The 19391-nt window shown below is 45.9% G+C and overlaps 1 protein-coding gene across 2 annotated transcripts in view; it reads right to left on the reverse strand.

Annotated features, from left to right (window-relative positions):
- The window catches only part of Rassf3 (Ras association domain family member 3), a 76033-nt gene that overhangs the window by 23015 nt on the left and 33627 nt on the right, over positions 1-19391 (reverse strand). The window lies entirely within an intron of this gene.

Raw genomic sequence — 19391 nt, forward strand, 5'->3', positions numbered from 1 at the left:
CATCTCTATCCTCGGCCTGCCCGAGCGAGTGTGCAGGGCGTCTTGCGACCAGACTGTCCGCTCTGGTTTTCTATCTCTTTCCCAGTAAAGCAGAGATGATAAACTGGACCCTGTGCCTCTGAGAGCTACAAATCAACAGTAACTTAATCATTTTCCCAGGTAAACAGAGCCACTGAGAGGAAAGCAAAGCTAGGAACCTCTGGACATCTTCAGAGGCTAAGAATGCAAACATTCCAGCCAGGCGGTGCTCAGGGGCCCTCAGGTGGTACACCCACAGGCCGCTGAGGCTTGACCTTCTGCCTCCAAAGCCAAGCCTCTCAGGAAGGAAAGCTCCCGAGGCAGTAAGATACAAACTGCTGTACAAGACCTTCCTGTCCTAAAGAGAAGCAACCTAACAGCACACTCTCTATCTCTTCTATATCTTTAACCTGCTTTCTTTTTCTTTTTTTTGAGACAGGGTCTCTCTACATAGTCCTGGCTGTCTGTCCTGGGACACGTTACCTAATGTACAGCAGGCTGGCATCTGCTTCACAGAGATCCACTTGTCTGTGTTCTGCCTCTGGAGTGCAGGAGTAAGGCATGCACCCCTGTACTCAGTTCTAAGCCTGGGTTCTTGCTGGCAAAATGGACACAATGAAACCATATGCCCTCAGAGGGCCTTGTTAAAAGGAGGAGATAATCCTCATGGGACATCTCCACAATCAGGTGACATCATCACCTGTCGGGATTATTGAAGTCGGCATTTTGTAATAATGATAATCAGTAAACAATGATTATAAATTGGGCAATCTCTCCCCCAGAAGTTCTCAAAATATTAAGAAGCTTGCCAGGGGCGGTGGCAGACACTTGGCAGAGGCTACAGCACTTGAGGCCGCTGAGGAGCCAGGGTCGAGGAGAGTTCAAGGCCAGCTGAAAAGCTACATGGTAAAACTTTGTCTTTAGAAGGAAAGAAAATGAAACAAAAATAAAAGTGACCTATTTCTAACAGATAGTACACTGGTCAGATTCTGCCTGAGTACACATCTCAGGCTAGATGCATTTATATGAGCAGATTTTAATCATCCCAAAGCCCCTGAGCTGAAAGTGAATCACTGAAGTGAGAAAACAGCAATGGAGACACTAACTACATCTCTGGTTTTAGCTCCTCAGCAGTCTGTCGATCTGACATGATTTGGTGACCATGTACCATGCCCCACGGTGCGCTTCATACCTGTTAATTCTAAAGCCTGATTTTCTCAAGTGGTATGGGACAGAGTTATATTTGTAAAGGGGACCTGCTAATAAAATGACTTAGCGATGGCTATGAAATTGAGATCATATACTGTACAGAGAGAACTGAGATAACGGGCCATGGCATTGAGGGAAGGTCTCAAAGTGTGATTTCCCACATACTGCAGAGCCCGTGTTCCCCAAACTAAAAGGCAACCCACTGAGAAGCAGGTGAAGAAAACACAGATGCAAACACCACAGAGTGAGCTCCCGTCCCTGAGACGGCTTCTGCACTCTCCAAACGCAAATTCAGTCTAGAAACAAGATTCAGCCCGAGTAGAAAAACACAAAAAGCAGTGGCTCTCAACCTGTGGGTCCTGACCCTTTGGGAGAGGTCAAATGACCTTTCACAGGGGTCACCTGGAAAACAGAAGTTTACATCATGATTCCTGACAGTAGCAAGATTACAGATACATAGTAGCAACAAGAACCATGTTGTGGTTAGGGGTCACCACACCGTGAAGACCTGTATTAAAGGGTGGCAGTATTAGGAAGGTTGGAAACCACTGCATTCCAGTCGGGTTTTCCCTCCTCCAATGAGCACGCAGCACATCTGTACTGCGTTTCTTCATGCCCTGACCTCCTCTGTGACACACTCTCAGAGACCTAATGACTCTGAGGATGTGTCTTCCCTCTGCCCATCCCCTAGTTAGCAAGGGCAAGAGCGCTGTCAAAGCTCTGCGGTTCCTGTTTTAAAGACAGTCTTCTTAGATGGCCACGGAGGCAGGGAAGGTGGAGAGAGAAGATGGGGGGTTTGAAGAGCACCCGTGTGACATGAGGAGGGGATCAATGGCTGTAAGTACTCCACATCTGGTACTTGCATAAGAACCAATTGCAGGGCTGGACGCAATCCCCCACGACAGTGGCCCTGGTTTCCAGTTAAAATTCTGAATTTTATAACAGGATGTATGTAACAGAGCCGACACCTATAGTGGCTAAAATTTGTTTTATGCTTGACACTCTTCTAAGCAGTCTCCATCTGAAGACCACATACCAGATTGTCCCTTAAGCCCGGCGCTTTCTCTTTGGGGTCCTTGTCCTGAGTTAGGCAAGATCCAGGACCCACCAGACCAGGGACAGGCAGGAAGTTTTATTTCAACACAAGAGTGAGGTCTGGCCCCCATCTGGGACTTAAAGACATTCCACATGAGAAGTGTGTGGCTACAGTCACTCAGCATTCTTTTTCTCAAACACACATTAGGCACACATGCATAAAATTACTTCATGGAAGGTTTTTTTTTTCTATGCTAATACTAATATATTATTTCTCTCTCTCTCTCTCTCTCTCTCTCTCTCTCTCCCTCTGTGTGTGTGTGGGGAGGGCATGTATATGTGTGGGTGCATGTGTGTGCGGGTGTATATGCACACGGGTGCTCAGGCATGTGGAAGCCAGAAGGTTAATGTTTAGTGCCTGCCTCAATTGTTTCTCAATAGCTTGTTTTTGAGACCAGGCTTCTCAACCAATCTGGAATTAATTCAGCTAGACTGGCTGGTCAGCAAGCCAGCCCTGCAGACCCTCTTGTCTCCTCCCCTCTTCAAGGTTGGGGTGACAGGTCTGAACATGCCAGCACACCCTGCTTTTTACATGGGTACCGGGGATTCGAACTCAAGCCTTGTGCTTGCACAAATGCATTTTAAGAGTTGATCCATACCCCCGAAACTCCAAACAAGTGCCAGGAACTGAACCCAGGACTTTCCACATGTTGGAAAGACGCTCTATCAACTGAGTTGCAACCTGGCTCTCACTCTCTTAGTTCTCGAGCATGGAGAGAAGAGGGGCTTGAACCCAGTGTTGGAAGGTCTGATGGAGACCAGGATCTGAACTCAAGGTCTGTAAGTAAGGAGTCACTCCCTCTACAGGAGTCATCTGCCTGTCAAGTCCCAGGTTAGACCGCCCTGGGGTATGAACTGCAGCAGGGTGCTGTCCTTCAGAAAGAACAAAACTGGGTGGTTGACAGGCACAAGGAAAAAGCGGCCTGCGCTTGGGGGGAGAAGGCCAGAAGACCTCAGCTGTGGATGGAAGAGAAAGACAAGGGTCCAGAGGTGCAGAGCCCACTCTCGCCTCAAATACAAGCCACCTGCTTACAGCTTCAACCCCCCTCTCCTGCTAATTTCCATGTGTTCTACATAGAGTATATTTTAGTCATTGGAAGAAAACATATTAATGCCTTTAATCCCAGCACATGGGAGGCAGAGGCAGGTGCATCTCTGTCCTTGAAGGACACTGAGGTGACACTCAAAGTAAGTCATCTATCTATCTAGGCCTGGGGGTGTAGTTCAGTGGCTAGGGTGCAAGTCAAACCTGCATGAAGCCCTGGGTTCGTTCTTCCCTGAAGACCAATCAGCACCCGGGGCTTAGACCCATGCCTTCGGGTTGTCTTAATTTAGAGTGATGCTTTCTTTTAACCCATTTTTGAATACATGGTGAGTTCCAGGACAACCAGGGTTAGGCAGAGAAACCCTGTCCTGGAAAACAAAAACAAAACATTAACATTTGTTTCTGGTAATATCAGGTTCATAATTTGTAGCTTTTGATCCTTGTAAATTCCTTTTCAAATTTTACTGTATTCAACACCATGGTGACCTTAAATTACTTCCACACATACACAGTAAGTTGGAAAAAAAAAAAAGCCATGAGAAGACTTTGTGCTCTGATTAACTACCTTTTAATGCAGGCCTAAGCACAAGGGTTAAGCAAAAGCATCACTCGGAAGTGAGACTACCTGAAGGCAGGGGGTGGGCCTCAAGGTGCTGAACCCATGGGCCACCACGCCCAGTTACTGTAGTGCTGGGGACTGAGCCCAGGGCTTCATGAATGTTTGGCCTGCACCCTCTCCACCCCCAGGCCTCGATGACTTTCTGGTCAAAGTTGCAAACAAACTGAACCCAAAACAAGGTGGCCCACAGGAACTGATCACTCCTTACCCTCAAAGCCACCTCAGGACATGGCATCAAAGCGGACGCAAGAGCCGAGAGCCAAGTTCTCTGAGCTGTCCGAGTGTTATCCTTTCACTGGTAAGAGTGACCAGAGTCCAAGTTTCACTCTGGAGGAATCTAATCTTATCAGGAAATTTCTTTGTATCTCAAACTATTCCAAAAATACCACATCCTCACCCTCACCTCACGTCTCCTCTCTCCTCCCTCAGAGAATTCATTTAGCAGACGGGGAGCCAGGCCTCCGGACACTCTAATGGGGCCAAGGGATGTCCTTGAAACTAGGGTCACGGTCCCAGTGGCGCTCACACTTCCCCTCTATTTTCTGTTCTTAAGAAATTGGGTTGGAGGGCTGGAGAGATGGCTCAGCGGTTAAGAGCACTGGCTGCTCTTCTAGAGTCCCTGAGTTCAATTCCCAGCACCCACACGGTGGCTCATGGCAATCTATAAAGGAATCTGACGCTCTCTCTTCATGCAGGTGTATGTGCAGCAGAGCAATCATATATATAAAATAAATACAAATTAAAAGAAGAAATCGGACTGGACGGACGGCTCGGTAGTTAGAAAATACTGCTCTTACTGAGGAGCCAAGTTCAGTTCCCAGCACCCAGTTCCCATGGCTCCAGGTCCAGGGACCACAGTGAATCTGGTCTCCATAGGCACCTGTATTCACATGCACGGGCGCGCACACACACACAATTTAAAAAATGAACTCTCCTTAGTTTACATAAAGCCCTTGTTTGTATTTTGGTCTCCTCCTTAATCAGCACATCAGTTTCCTAAGAACCTGGCTGTGTCAGAGGTCATTCATTCTGTAACCCAAGTAGTGTTGGGGCTGGTCCCAGATATGCAGTCCTCTGGTACCCACGAGGGGCTCTGCTCTAGGAATTTTTAGGTTGCAGACATGACTTATTTTTCAAAAGACATTTTAGCTTTATTTTCAAAGGATCTTTTATGTTTAAACACCCATACTTCCCACCACAGAGAAGCAACGTAACATGACAAGTTTTAAAGTAAAAGCACCTCTCATAAAGTCCCTCTAGATTACCAACACCTCTGTACACAATCTTATCCTGCTCCAGTGCCGTGGTGTGTATGTTCCTGGGATATGAGAGCGGTTCGGAGTGATTGGCAGGTGAGACTTCACCAGGAGGTAAGTCCTGCCGGTGAGCTGGCCCTCGGCGGTCAGGTGATCTTAACTCCACCTCCCATCTCACCATAATTGCTCCAGAACTGCAGATGCACACCACACCTGGCCTTTTTTTTTTTTTTTTTTTTTTTGTTTTAAAACACGGGTTCCGAGGGTTGAAGTCATGAAGTCATGGTCTTCCACAGCACAAGCTTGTATCGGCTTAGCTGCCTCCCAGCTTTACTCTCTTCAGACAACCAAACGTTTAGATGCAAAACACCGTTTCTTGAGCTTTCCTCTGTATTCTCAGGAAAACTCAGGGAGCTGCGTCCCTGGGCATCTCCCAGAGCTGACTGAACTGAAATGGGCTGCTGACATCTGAAACGAGGGGCTTTCAATGACACAGGTATAAAAACCCAAGTCTATTTTTAGATTCAGGAACAGACAGATCTCTGCTTCTGTATTGGTTGACTTTTCTAAACAACAGACGAAAAGAGAAGGAATTGATTTGTCCCACGGTTCAGGGGCACAGCTCACCGCAGTAGGAAAGGCCAGGCAGTGGAAGCAAGCCATGTGGTGGAGGACAATGTGGCCAGGCCTCACAAGTTACAGAGGACCACGAATCTAGTGGAAGACCACGTGGTGGTAGACTGAGTGCTGAATTAGAAAACAGAAATCTCAGGCCAGAAAAAAAAAAAAATCCTACTAGGTTTTAAATATTTTTTAAAGATCATCTGCCTCTGCCTCCTAAGTGCTAAGATCAATGCCCAGCTCAATTTGAGTCATGAGGTGTTCGGTTTTGTACCACTGTCTCCCCCCACCACAACCCTGTCCCATTAGACTCTAACTCCCTGTCCCCCATCCCTTCTTTTCTGGCTCTCTGAGCCTGGCTTTCCCTGTTACTGAATGTGTGCTTATCCCTTCGAGACTCATTCTCACTGCATTTGTCAAATTTCTATTTTACTTCAGACGACTATTTGGTTGACGGCCCTTAAACAATCAAGGGACCCACAGCAGGAAATCCTGGATTTTCCATCAAGTTAGTAAGTAGGGTGGCCTATTTTTCTCTTATCAGTTTTTGCCTGAGCAGGCCTTCAGTCAGGCCTCGTTTTTTGGTCATCTCTGGGCTTGCAGACTCAGTCTGTGTAAACAACATCCACTGCACAAATCTGGGACCATGCAGCATTTCTCCACACAGGAAAACATGCTTGCCGGCTCTGCCTTTCAGTGAACCGCTTTTGGAGATGAAAAGTCCAGAAGGTGAAACTGGCCACAGACCTGGCAAAAGCAACGTAAGGAAGGGCAGGATTATCCTTGCTCTGTCTGAGGGTGCCATCCATCATGGCCTGAAGGAGCTGGTTCACTGCGTCTGGAGCTGAACTCAGAGAGATCTATCTGCGGCTGCTCTGCTCACCTTTGGTTTGGGAGCCCCACACCCACAGACAGAGCAAGCCTTCCCTATTTGGTTAAACACACTTAGAGGAGTAGTTAAAGGTGTCACAGGGCAGTGAAGACCACCTACTTAAGAATACAAATCAACAGTTTAAATATATTTACCATGATCTGTTTACACCTTTAATCAACCAAAAAAGAAACCCTAAGTCATAATGGTCGCAGCCGAGTCTGTCCCGTTAGCATGACCTTCGACTCTACAATCTACCAGCTCTTAGCAAGTACTTTCTTTCAAGTCTACACATGCCACCAACAACCCCAAAGACAATTTTCTCTACAGGCGTATTCTCGTAACTTCAATTTTCCAATAAGAAAAAATAATAATTTTTCTTTTTTAACTGGATAAAAGCAATAGGCGCTGGAGTTTGGGTTTTGCTTTACTTTTGTTTGTTGAAGTAGGGTCTTTCTCGCAAGTTAGCACTGTCTAGCCTGGAACCCACTATTTAGATTAAGTTGGCTTCAAACCTGTGAAGTTCTTCTTGACTACGCCTCTCAGGGGCTGGGACCCACCACACCCAACCTGGTTTTTGTTCTACTAATAAAATTCACAAGAAGCAGCAGTGAATTTCAGGAAGGTGCTCCTCTCCTCTCATGCCACAGGCTCTCAGTTGACTGTGGGCAGAGAGGTGTGTCCAGCAGTTCTCTCAAAGGGCCTACTTTTCTCCCACTGCTAATGACAGGTAGTGGGCTATATTACCAATCTATTTAGCAATGTAACAAAAATAATGCATCTATTTATTTACTATTATGGCATACATATGGTTTGAGGACAACCTGCAGGAGTCTGTTCTCTTCTTCCACCATATGGACCCTGGGATTTCATTTGTTAATTTAATTTATTAATTTAATTCGCTTCCGGGCTCGGCAGCAATCACCTTGACCTGCTGAGCGCTCTTACTGGCCCAGCAATGTAAAAACATTTAAACTATGATGCTACTGCGTCTTATATAAAGTATCATTATCAGAGAATATCATGGGACATCACAAGCTTTTAACATGGTAAATTACTCATAAAGAACTGAATAATAACTTTAAAAAGCTGTATGTATATTTGAAATCCACTACAGTGTAGCCTGTCAGAGAAAAAGAAGTTGAGTTTCAACCATAAACCAACTTTGAACTAAAGACATCCCTAGCCATCTCTCCATCTCACTCCACTGCAGAGGTTCTCAACCTCCCTAAGGCTGCGAGCCTTTAACACAGTTCTCCGCGCTGAGGTACCCCCCCCAACCATAAAATTAATTTTGTTGCTACTTCATAACTGTCATTTTGCTACTGTTTAGAATCTCAATGTAAATATTTTTGGAGACAGGGATTTGCCAATGGGGTCACAGCCCACAGGTTGGGAACCCCTGCTCCACGGTGTCAGGTGTTGGTGTGATTTCTGATGGCCAGGACGTCACAGCACATAAATGGACAGTACTCAGAAGAGTCACTGCAAAGAACAAATAAGAAAATGACTACAGTCATATACTTGGAGATAAGAGAAAGCAGTCATATCATCCAATCAGCTTTAAGCAGGAAGATTGGATTAAAAATTAGGATAGTGGCAAGATTCTCGTGCCCACAGTGAACTGACTCATCCATGTGTTTCTGTCCTGACTCTAGGCAGATTTGAGTAAGCATGGAGCTGGCAAGCAGCCGGGGCAGCATCTCCTTCTGAGACAGACTTGCTCCATAGCTTCATGCAAGAAGGGACTTACCAACCGCCACTCTCCACCAGCCTGGAGCTCCTTGGGGGTCAGCCTGAACTGGGACCCATGCTCAACCTATGCACAATGCTTGGTAGAAATGCCACGGGCTGGTTGTTAAAGCTCCTACTATGGACTAGTTTGTGTCTCCACATCCACATGTCAAGTCTTAGTCTCTAGTACCTCGGTATCGCTGGTCTTTACAGAAGTCACTATGTCAGCCTGAGCGTTAGGGTGGGCTCTGCTCCCCATGCTGGTCCTTACAGAAATCACTATGATGCTCTTCCACAAGCCAAGGGCGAGGTCTACCTCAGATCCTGCTTCTACCCTCAGGAAGCAGCTCCATCTCTGGCTTCCAACCTCCAGAGCCGAGGTGACACATTTGTTTCCATTGTTTAGGCCTCCCCATTTGTGGCTGGTTCCTTTGTTGGCAGACCAACACAAATTTCCAAGACTTCAAATATAAATATTAGTATAAATTATACACTGAAACGGAATCAAGTTTTCTGAGTTCTAGATATTTAAGAACTTCTCAGAGTACAGTTTCTATAGTCACCATAGCATTGAGTTATTCCACACAGAGGGAGCTCTTTCCGAGGTGAAGTTAGAAGAAGAAAGGGGGAGGGAGAACAAGTCCTCCTTCACTCTGTATCAGACACTCCCTGAGTCAGGGAGCTGCCTGGACACCAGCTTAGCAAACTAACCCATGTGTGCCCAGTAAAAAACAAACAACAAACAAATGGTTCTCTCTATGGAACTGTAGTCCTTGGGCATGTTTTTTATTTTTTTTTTTAAATGTAAACCCCCAGGAACTTGCCAGAAGAAAGCCCTGATATGTGTGTTGGGGGGTGGAAGTGAAACAGAAAGTTTAACAGAATCTTACACTTGGGAAGCAGAAGCAAGTGGACTTCTGTGAGTTCAAGGCCAGCCTGGTCTACATAGGGTGTTCCAGGCCAATCAGGACAGCATAAGTATAATGAAATCCTATCTCAAAAAAGAGGAAGAAGTGGAGGAGAAAGAAGAAGAGAAGGAGGAGGAGGGAGGTGGAGGGAAGAAGAGGAAGAAAAGAAGGAAGAGGAGAAGGGAGGAAGTGGAGGAGGGGGAGGAAGAGGGAAAGGAGCAGCAGGAGCAGGAAGAGTGCTAGAGAGCTGGCTTGGTTGGTGGTTTAGAGCACTTGCTGTCTTGGAGAGGGCCTGGGTTTCATTCTCAACGCCCACATGGCTCACGACCATCCGTAACTCCACTTCCAGAGGACCCGGCACCCTCTTCTGGCCTCTGTGGGCTCTAGGCACACAGTACACATGCACACATGAAAGTAAAACATCATACAAATAAAACCTAAAAAACTCTACAACATAAATAATAAGGTACAGATCTAGTTCAAAAATAAAATATATGTACTGACTGGCTTTATGTGTCAACACAAGAAATCAGAGAGGAGGGAGCCTCTGTTGAGGAAACGGCCTCCATGAGATCCAGCTGTGAGGCATTTTCTCAGTTAGTGACTGATGGGGGAGGGCTCAGCCCACTGTGGGTGGAGCCATCCATACAGTGATTGTCCTGAGCTCTGTAAATTAGCCAGCTGAGCCAGCCTGGCAAAAAGAGCCAGTAACCAGCATCCTTCCATGGCTCCTGCCTCCAGGTTCCTGCCCTGCTTGAGTTCCTGTCCTGACTTCCTCCAATGATGGACTATGATCTGGAAGTGTAAGCCAAATAAACCCTTTCCTCCCCAACTTGCTTTTGGTCTTGGTGTTTCATTGCAGCAACAAAAACCCTAACTAAGACAATACTACGTAGGCTAGGGCAGCTGAACGGTAAAGTCCATGTGTCCAAAGGCCTGGGCTTGGCACCGGCATCAAAAACAAACAAAAAGAAGCCAATGTTATTGGCAGTACCGGCAACAAACGAAGATCTGGCCAAACAAGCGAGGCCACGTGGACAAGCAGGAAGTTTCAGGGCTGTGCAACCAAAAGCAAGACCAGTGCGGGGACTTTCCAAGGAGTGGGTCCATGTATTTTAAGCCAAAATAAAAGAGTGGATATAAAACTTCTAATCTGCTGACCACCTCAGTAAAACCGCTCCATAGGAGAGACATCTACAAGACTCCTAAAGCCGGTGCCTCCCCAGGTGAGAAAGGACTTCTTACTTCAGTGTCCTGAGGACAGCAGAGGAGTAGAGCAGGTTTTCAGGCAACTTTAGCAGTCACAGAAAGACTGCCTTTGAGGTATTGTTTCCCCTTCTGCCTGGAGATGGGCGGATTTGCTTATCAAATCAGCAAAAACGGCTGACAGGGTGAACAGATGAGTCCACAGTGCAATTAATTAAAGGTACATTTAAGGTCTCTATTTGAGGTGTTTCCTAAGCGCCCAAAATGTCGACTGTATTACCTATACGTCCAAGCAAAGTTAAGATAAGCCTGTTCTGTTTAGTACTGGTCAAAACAATAAAATCCTGGGCACCTGCTGGATGGGAGGAAGTGCCCCACAAGCCACCACGGTGTGTTCTATGCCACCAAGTCCTGCTTCCAAACTGTCGAGAGTTCAAGGCTACCCACATTTAGACGACTGACTCTCAGACTGGAGAGATGAACGAATGCTCATTGGTTAAATACACTGTTGGCTCTTGCACAGGACCTGGCTTCCGCTCCCAGCTCCCATTTGGTGGTTCACAACCCCTGTAACTCCAGTCCAGGGTATCTGGAGCCTTTGCTGACCTCCATGGGCCACATGCAGGCAGAACACTCACACAGAACACAAAAGTAATCTAATTCTTAAAAATTGATTCAGCTCAGGGAATAAAGCCAGCAACTGGCCAGCAAGATCAGACGACATAGCGAAGAAAGAGAACTCATACCTGCTGCCTAAAACTTGGGAGAAAATTCTTCACTTGCTACATACATCTGACAGAGGACAATTAGTTAACTAAATTTTTTTAAAGACAGAAGGAAAACAATCCAACCAATAAATGAGTTCACCCGATAAAGAGACAGTTCTCAAAGGACAGAGTACAAATGAAATGACCAGAAAACGATCAACATTTTTAGCCAACACAGAAATGCAAATTAAAACCGTGCTTTGGGGGTGTTGGTGATGTAGCAGCTGGGAAAGTGCTTGCCTAGCAAACATGAAACTCCTAGGTTTGATTCTCATCGAAGAGATTATACCGCAGGGGTACACGCCTCTTACTGAAGCACTCAGGCAGGAGGATCAAAATTTCAAGGTCACCCTCAGCTACTGGCAGGCTTAAGCCAGTCTAGGCTACAGATAACCCCAACACCCTGAGCCCCCACACCATCTCCAAAACAAGCAAACAAGCACACAGTTACTCTTCATGATCCTGTCTCAGTCTGGTCAGGATGGCTATCAGAAAAATATAACAAAACACCGGCAAGGATGCAGGGTAATGGTAACAACTGGACACATTGATGGCAACAAATTAGTCCTGGCACCTGGAAATGCAGGTTCCCCAAGAATAAAATAAAACAGAACTGCCCCCCACCCCCACTCCCAGCAGCTTAACAAACACTGCTGCTGGGATCTCCTAGCTCCAGGGGGTTTCCCTGGGTCTTTCAACAAAGAAACAGAAAGGAGCAAAACCCTGGAACACTTCATGTCATACTTCCCTACAGGAACCTGAAGGACCCGGACCTTTTGTTTCAATTTCAGCATGATTCTTATCATGAAAGAATGCAAGAGAACCGAGACTCGGTTTATTAGCCCAGGTTGTTACAAAGAAAAAGTGCCAAGTCCAGGATTTGTTCTCCTGGGCTTACTGGAGCCTCCTGCAGAGTTTGGGTGGGTGTTCACTTGTTTGGTTGTCTCTGAGACAGCTGACCCAATGAGCAAGGAGCTGAGTAGAACCATGTGCTTACATATTGGCAATTAATTTTCATTCCGCCCAGGTATACTGATGGGCAACCTTCTCTCAGGCTCCTACTTGAAGACAGAATTGAGAATCACACAGGGGAGGCTGGAAAGATGGCTTGGCAGTTGAGAAGGTGTAGCTCTCACTCTGCCGAAAACCAGTTTGTTTCCCAGCGTGCAAGGCTGCTCTAACTCCACCTAATGCAGACCTAATACAGACTCTGCCCTCCTTAGGCACCTGTACATCAGTCTGTGCATGCACCGAGAAATGTAATTAAAACTAAGTCCTTATAAAAGAATCACACAAGGCTGAGGATGTGCTATGTGGTGGCGTATTTAAGCTAGCATGTGCAAAGTCCTGATGTGCCCTCCAGCATGGGACAAGGTTGGGGGTCGTGGGGCATAGGTATCTAAAACAACCATTCACAAGTATGTGGAGGCAATGGAGTCTCATATATCCCTGGTGGGCATAGTCCACATCAATGATATGTAACAAAGCCAAACCTCTACCTTCTCTAACATACACCAACTCTGCTCTTTAAGCAACTATCCAAAAGAAATGAGAGTGTATGTCTCATATATATATATATATATATATATATATATATATATATATACATATACATACATACATATATATATATATATACATATACATACATATATATATATATATATACATATACATATATATATATATTCATGGTGCTCAGGTTAAACAGGACACCAACATCACCCTCTCCATGGCTCAGAGAACATTAGGAAAAGGGGACAGGAAGAATGTTTGAGCCAGACTATGGGAAGAAGGGCCATGAAATGCTGTCTTATGGTTAAGATAATGGCTGCTGGTTGGTGAGCGGGGCCTCCGTTCAGCACAGAGCACAGATTTATGATCTGTTAAATCCTATCAAAACTAGCTGTGGAACCTGGAAACCAGGGTCGGGCAACCACGAGTTGGAGTTCTGGATGTGTATGTTAGCTGTGATGGCAAAGCATAGTATCTTGGAGCTGGGTCACTCCCTGTGGTTTATGGTACAGGAACAGACCAACTGCAATAATGTCCCTTGAGTCAGATGCGCCTCAGATCCACTGGTTCCCACATGCATTGAGGTCCCCACTACTTTCCCAGTCTGACTGACATCAGCTGCCTTAAAAACGCTCAGTCATTGACCTTAAGTAAGACTATCCCCTTAAGGACATTAAATACGAATGATAAAGGACAGGGGTCATCCATACAGTAGGTTGTTTAGCCTTATGAAGGAGGAAAGCCTCCCATTCACAAAAGTGTGAATAATATAGTACCTGAGGGTACTATACCAGTGAAGCCAGTCAGTCACGGAAGACAAATAGCACGGTCAACTCACAGGAGACCCAGAGAGGTGATATTAGCTGACAGGGATGGATGAAATCAGGCTGAAGGACATGAGTTGTCCAAGAGGAGATGACACTGACTGCTTTTCTAACTTCAGCTGTCACAGCACATAAATACGCAATTGACATGGAAAACGGAAGACCCTTAGTGAAGTGAAGCTCCAAGGCTCCAGCATGGTCGTTCTAACGATGTAGAAAGTCACTAGATAGATGTTCAGGCTTTGGAACTGAGCAAGTGTCTGAGTGGCTCCCTTAATCTAGCCATGTGATGCTCTTACTTGTGAGAACGATGCCATCAAGTCAATTTAAAAGCAAAATACAATAGTCAAACTTGAAGAAGTAGCCAATAAGAAGGGTGGCCGAGAGCTGGCGGGGGGGGGGGGGGGGTGAGAGTCAGTGTTTGGTGAGTATGAGTTACGGGTGTGCAAGATGAACAAGCCTGGAGACCCACACCTCATGCCTACAGTGAGCAACGGGACACCGGATGCTGACAGTCTGATGGAAGGACAGTTGTCTGACCACACATAGGGGTGACTCAAACGTTCAGAGAGGATGAAGCTTATCATCTTGATGTGTGTCCAACACACCAAGTCACGCACATTAAATATCTACTTTATCTCAGGGTTGTCTGCATATCTACTTTATCTCAATAAAGCTGATATTACACATAGGTGTAAAAAAACATATAACTACACACGCATATTTATATGCATTTATGTGTCCAAAGGAAAGTGATGTGGTCCGTTAAGAAAAAATATGTAAGTTGAACTTGCCAAACGGTAGGTGAAAATGAAGATCTTGGGAAACTTGAGATGAATCACTCGGGTCAGTGATCTGACTCTATGCCCTGTCTGTGTAAAAGTCAAAGCAGAGATGGGGGGAGGGGACAAAACGGGAGTCGGTGGGAGTGGATTACCAGAAACTAAGAACATACGAAAACTCTACAGGTACCACTATTTTATACGCTAATTTAAAAATATAATTTTTAAAAAGTAGTTTGAACACAGGTACCCTGCATAGATGGTTCCCTCAGAAAACATGAATCATTAAGTGAAACATCTCAGAACTAGGTATCGGATACCTCCCGACATGAACTGCTATAAGGAAGGTCCCCCCCCCACACACACACACCACACAAGCTACTGCCCCTGCTGTGGTTTTCTTGCCCTAACTAGATGGTAAGATCCTACTGTTGAAGGTACAACAACACACTTTGGTTACAGGACACACACAGAAAGCAAGCTGGCACTGACCTGAAAACTCTCTCACTGCTGAACAGCTTCCACAGTGCTAGGAAGCTGCGGGAGAAGCCATCAACTGTAACGGCAAACCCCAAAAGCTATGGATCGACCGCGCAGGTGAGATGGATTAGTGTGACCGTTATGCAGTGACTAACTGCTTTCTGACTGGATGTGAGGCCTGCTTCACAGACGGGAATTCGTCTGATACTGTGAACCTGCTCAAAAGCCCATGGCTCTGTAGGTCATAAACCCTAGAGGCCAACCTCCTACTGTGGTTTTACTCAAATGGACATACTGTTTGTGACAAATTGCATATTTTCTCGGCCCAGGGAGTGGCACTATTAGGAGGCGTGGCCTTGTTAGAGTAGGTGTGTCACTGTGAGTGTGGGCTTTGAGACCCTCATCCTAGCTGCCTGAAAGCCAGTATTCTGCTAGCAGCCTTCAGATGAAGATGTAGAACTCTCAGCTCCTCCTGCTCCATGCCTGCCTGGATGCTGCCATGCTCCCACCTTGATGATAATGGACTGAATCTCAGAACCTGTAGGCAGCCCCAATTAAATGTTATATCCTTATGAGTTGCCGTGGTCACAGTATCTGTTCACAGTGGTAACCCCTAACTAAGACACTGTTAACGTGCCTTCTTAATGTGTGCTTGCTCCTGTAGAGCTCACCCAGAGGTCTACAGTTAGATCAGTGGAGAGCAGCTAACACGGACACTCACAACTGGCAAAAGGTTGAGTGCTCAACCCTCAGTGAGACATCAACATCAACACCCACCGGGCCCAGGGCTCAGGGAACGTCTCATAAGGGGCAGGAAGAATGTAAAATGCCAAAGGATGGGGAAGGCTGTCTGGATGGCTACTGTATCCATTGACCCACTAGAGCTATGGTTACCTGCACAAGACCAAGACAGTCCAGTCACACAATCGACATCCTAGTTGGACTAATGGGTCTCTGTAGGTTACAAAGAAGGGGTAGCAAGAAGGTGGTGGGTATTTTTGCATTATCTGGGGAAGTTGGGTGGTTATGTAGAGATACACTGTATCAAAGAATAATTTCTTAAAATTCCAGTCTTGGTCACTGTTCTCTTCCTGTGAAGAGACACCAGGACCAAGGCAACTCTTAGGAAGGGAAACATTTCACTGGGGCTGGCTTACAGTTCAGAGGTTTAGTCCATTATCATCATGGCAGGAAGCATGGTGGCATGCAGGCAGACATGGTGCTAGACAGGTAGCTGAGAAGCTGAGAGCTCTACACCTGGATCCACAGGCAGCAGCAGAAGAAAATACCACACTGGGCCTGGCTTGAGCATCTGAGACCTCACAGCCCACCCCTCATTGATACACTTCCTCCAACAAGGCCACACCTACTCCAACAAGCCACACCTTCTAATACTGCCTCTCCCTGTGAGCTTGTGGAGCCATTTTCTTTTAAACCAGCATAGTCCCATTATGAACTGGGACTCCTCATTATTTCATTGCAGAATGACAAGAAGATCAGAGATGCCTCTACTAATAAGTATCCACCATAGAGTCAGATCCACCAATAAGGGCTCTCCCACTGATCTACCAGTGGTCGAAAAACTTTAGACAGCGACTATGTTGCACAGCAAAGTTGTTTTGAGGGCCTTGTTGAAGAGAGTTTCATAAATGTTCTTTATAAAAGGAAGTAGAGGATTATGAAGAAACTGGTACCATCGGCCTAAAGCCAGTCCAGTGGGTATTTGGAAACCACAAAGCACACCTGGGCAATCGGAGCGGGAAGGACCTGATAAGGAAACACAGCCTCTTTTCAGCTGGGGGGACCATGCCAAGTAACCTCAAAAAGAGCTTTTCATTTCAGGGAAATTTCAGGCCCCTTTTGCCTGCTACTTGAGCTCCTTTGAGAAGGTTTAATAAACTAGAAGGCACAGGGATATAACACAGTTGGTAAAGTGCCTCCCTAGCATTCACAAAGCCCTGGGCTGGACCAGACCCAACACCAGACCCCAGCACTGCATAAAATGAGGGTGTCCACAAAATGCCTGTAATCCCAGCACCAGGACGTGGAAAGGGTCAGGTAATCCTCAACTACACAGCAAGGTCCATGATAACCAGGGAGAGCGCCCCAAAACACCAAGATTTAAACAAACAAACAAACAAACAGACAGATAGACTGGAGAGATGGCTCAGCAGTTAAGAGCACTAAGGTCCTGAGTTCAATTCCCAGCTCATAACCATCTGTAATGGGAGCCGATGCCCACTTCTGTTCTAGCTGAAGACAGCGACAGTGTACTCACATACATACAATAAATAAGTCTCTCTTTTTTTTAAAGACCTTTTAATTGTAACAATTTTGTTTGAGCATACAGCTCAGCTGACAGGGTACTTGCCTAGCATATGTGTAACCCTGATTTCAATTCCTAGCACAGCATAAAACCAAGCATGATGAAGCATGCTATAATCTTGGTACTTAGGAGGCAGAGGCAAAGGCAAGGGGGATCAGAAGTTCAAGGTCAACCTTGGATAAAAGCAAATTCTTAGCTAGCCTGGGACACAAAATGCTACTAGATAGCTAGACAGACAGATAAACAGATTGGTAGAGTAGATAGTAGACAGACAGACTGACAGATAGGTTATAGATAGATAGATAGATAGATACCACACAAAAACAGTTTTTTGTTCTAGCTTCCTGTGCCTGCACTAGTTGCAAATCCAGCTTGAGAAGACATGAAGATACTGTAGAAGCAGGATTTATGATGTTACTGGTCTCCATAAAGGGCTGAGTGGCTCTGTGCTCACCCATACAGCCGCTACTGCTAGCCAACTGCACAACAGTGTGTTGGTCTCCACATAGGCTGGTGAGCTCCTTCCAGAGAGAAAGGCAGTTTTACTAACCCAGCTGTAAGTAGGGCAGAGAACTCTGTGAACCCATGCTCAGAATCACTGAATGTCTGAGTAATCTCGGTGCGTCAATACGGGCATGTGTGGTTCACCTCACTTTTGGAATACACCTGGGTTTTTAAATTTTCTTACCAATCTAAGAGGAAAAGAAACAATTGGTGGTACATAATCAACCGTCAGAACTTCACTCACTATTCCTTGAAACAAATTTCAAGCACCCACTAATTTTTGTTTTGTTAAGAAAATGTTTCTTTGTATAACAGAGACCTGGATGTCTTGGACTTGATTTATAGACAAGGTTGTCCTCAAACTCAAAGAAATTTGCCTGCCTCTGCCTCCGAGTGCTGGAATTAAAGGCATGAGCCACCACACCTGGCTAGAGACAGATCTTAATGACAACAAAGCTTTTGGAAATACCCAGCTTCTTTGTAGCTGAGGCGACAGTCATCGTGGTCATAGTAATTTCCACTTGTGCTGTATGTGCCTAATGTTCAGATGGCAATGAATGTAATTGGTATGAAAATAGGAACACTGGAAACTCAAGCCCCAGGGGTTTCCTCCAAGTGTCTTTGAGAGTAGAGCTATGAGTACAGCTTCAGAAATCTCAGTGACCTTGGCTATAGAAGATTGGTTCTCAACCCATATCAGATAGCCAGCCTATTGAGTAACTATTACATTACTATTCACAACAGACGCGACATCACAGCTATGAAGTAGCAATGAAAATAATTATGGTTGGGGGTGTTCACAACATAAGGAACTGTGTGAAATGGTCACAGAATTAGGAAGGTCAAACCGTTGCTATAGAGACAGTACATCTCCACTAAATTCCAGCCTAACTTCACGATAATCTATAGTTTGTTCCTACCTCGCTCCTCACATCGCCCAAGCTCTGTGAGCATAGCACTCAGCACCTTTCCTCTGACCTCTGTGAACGTGACAGTCACCCTGGCTGCCCAACCAATCTGGCTGTCCTACCCCACCACCTCAGTGCATCTTCTTCAAAATGAAAGTAGCACTGCCCTTGCCCAAGGCCTTCTCTCCACCAAGTGTCTCAGCATAGGCGAAGCTGTGGCCAGCAGCATGGATGCCTTCACCGTACCCTAGGGTACCATTTGGTGCTGGTGACCCCCAATGACCTCCCACTAAGCTGTGTGCTCATGAGGCAAACACACTACACTCTTCTGAGAAGCCTGCAGGCCCTGTGGACTAAACGAAGCAAACAGTCAGAGGGTAGAAACGCTAAGTCAAACAACACTGGCCACAGAATCAGCAGGGGAGCTCAGACACCTCTCACTCCTGCATCCTACACAGATGCTAAGCGGCCCAATCCTACTGGAAATGCCAGAGGACTTAAAGAATTTACTGTTTAGTAAACATTTTCACTTCACACCAGCAACAACATTTGGAAAGGGAAGCAGAAAAATGCAGATTTTATGGCCTATTCAACAGAAAGGTCATAGGAAGGGTTAAACTATGTAATCAGTCCATTTTCCCCCCAGCAGAGATAAGCCACCTAGAGAAGGATGTAGTGGCCCCACTGTGGTAATCTTAGAATT

This window comes from Arvicanthis niloticus, chromosome 22, assembly GCF_011762505.2.
Source record: "Arvicanthis niloticus isolate mArvNil1 chromosome 22, mArvNil1.pat.X, whole genome shotgun sequence".
Taxonomy (NCBI): Eukaryota; Metazoa; Chordata; class Mammalia; order Rodentia; family Muridae; genus Arvicanthis; species Arvicanthis niloticus.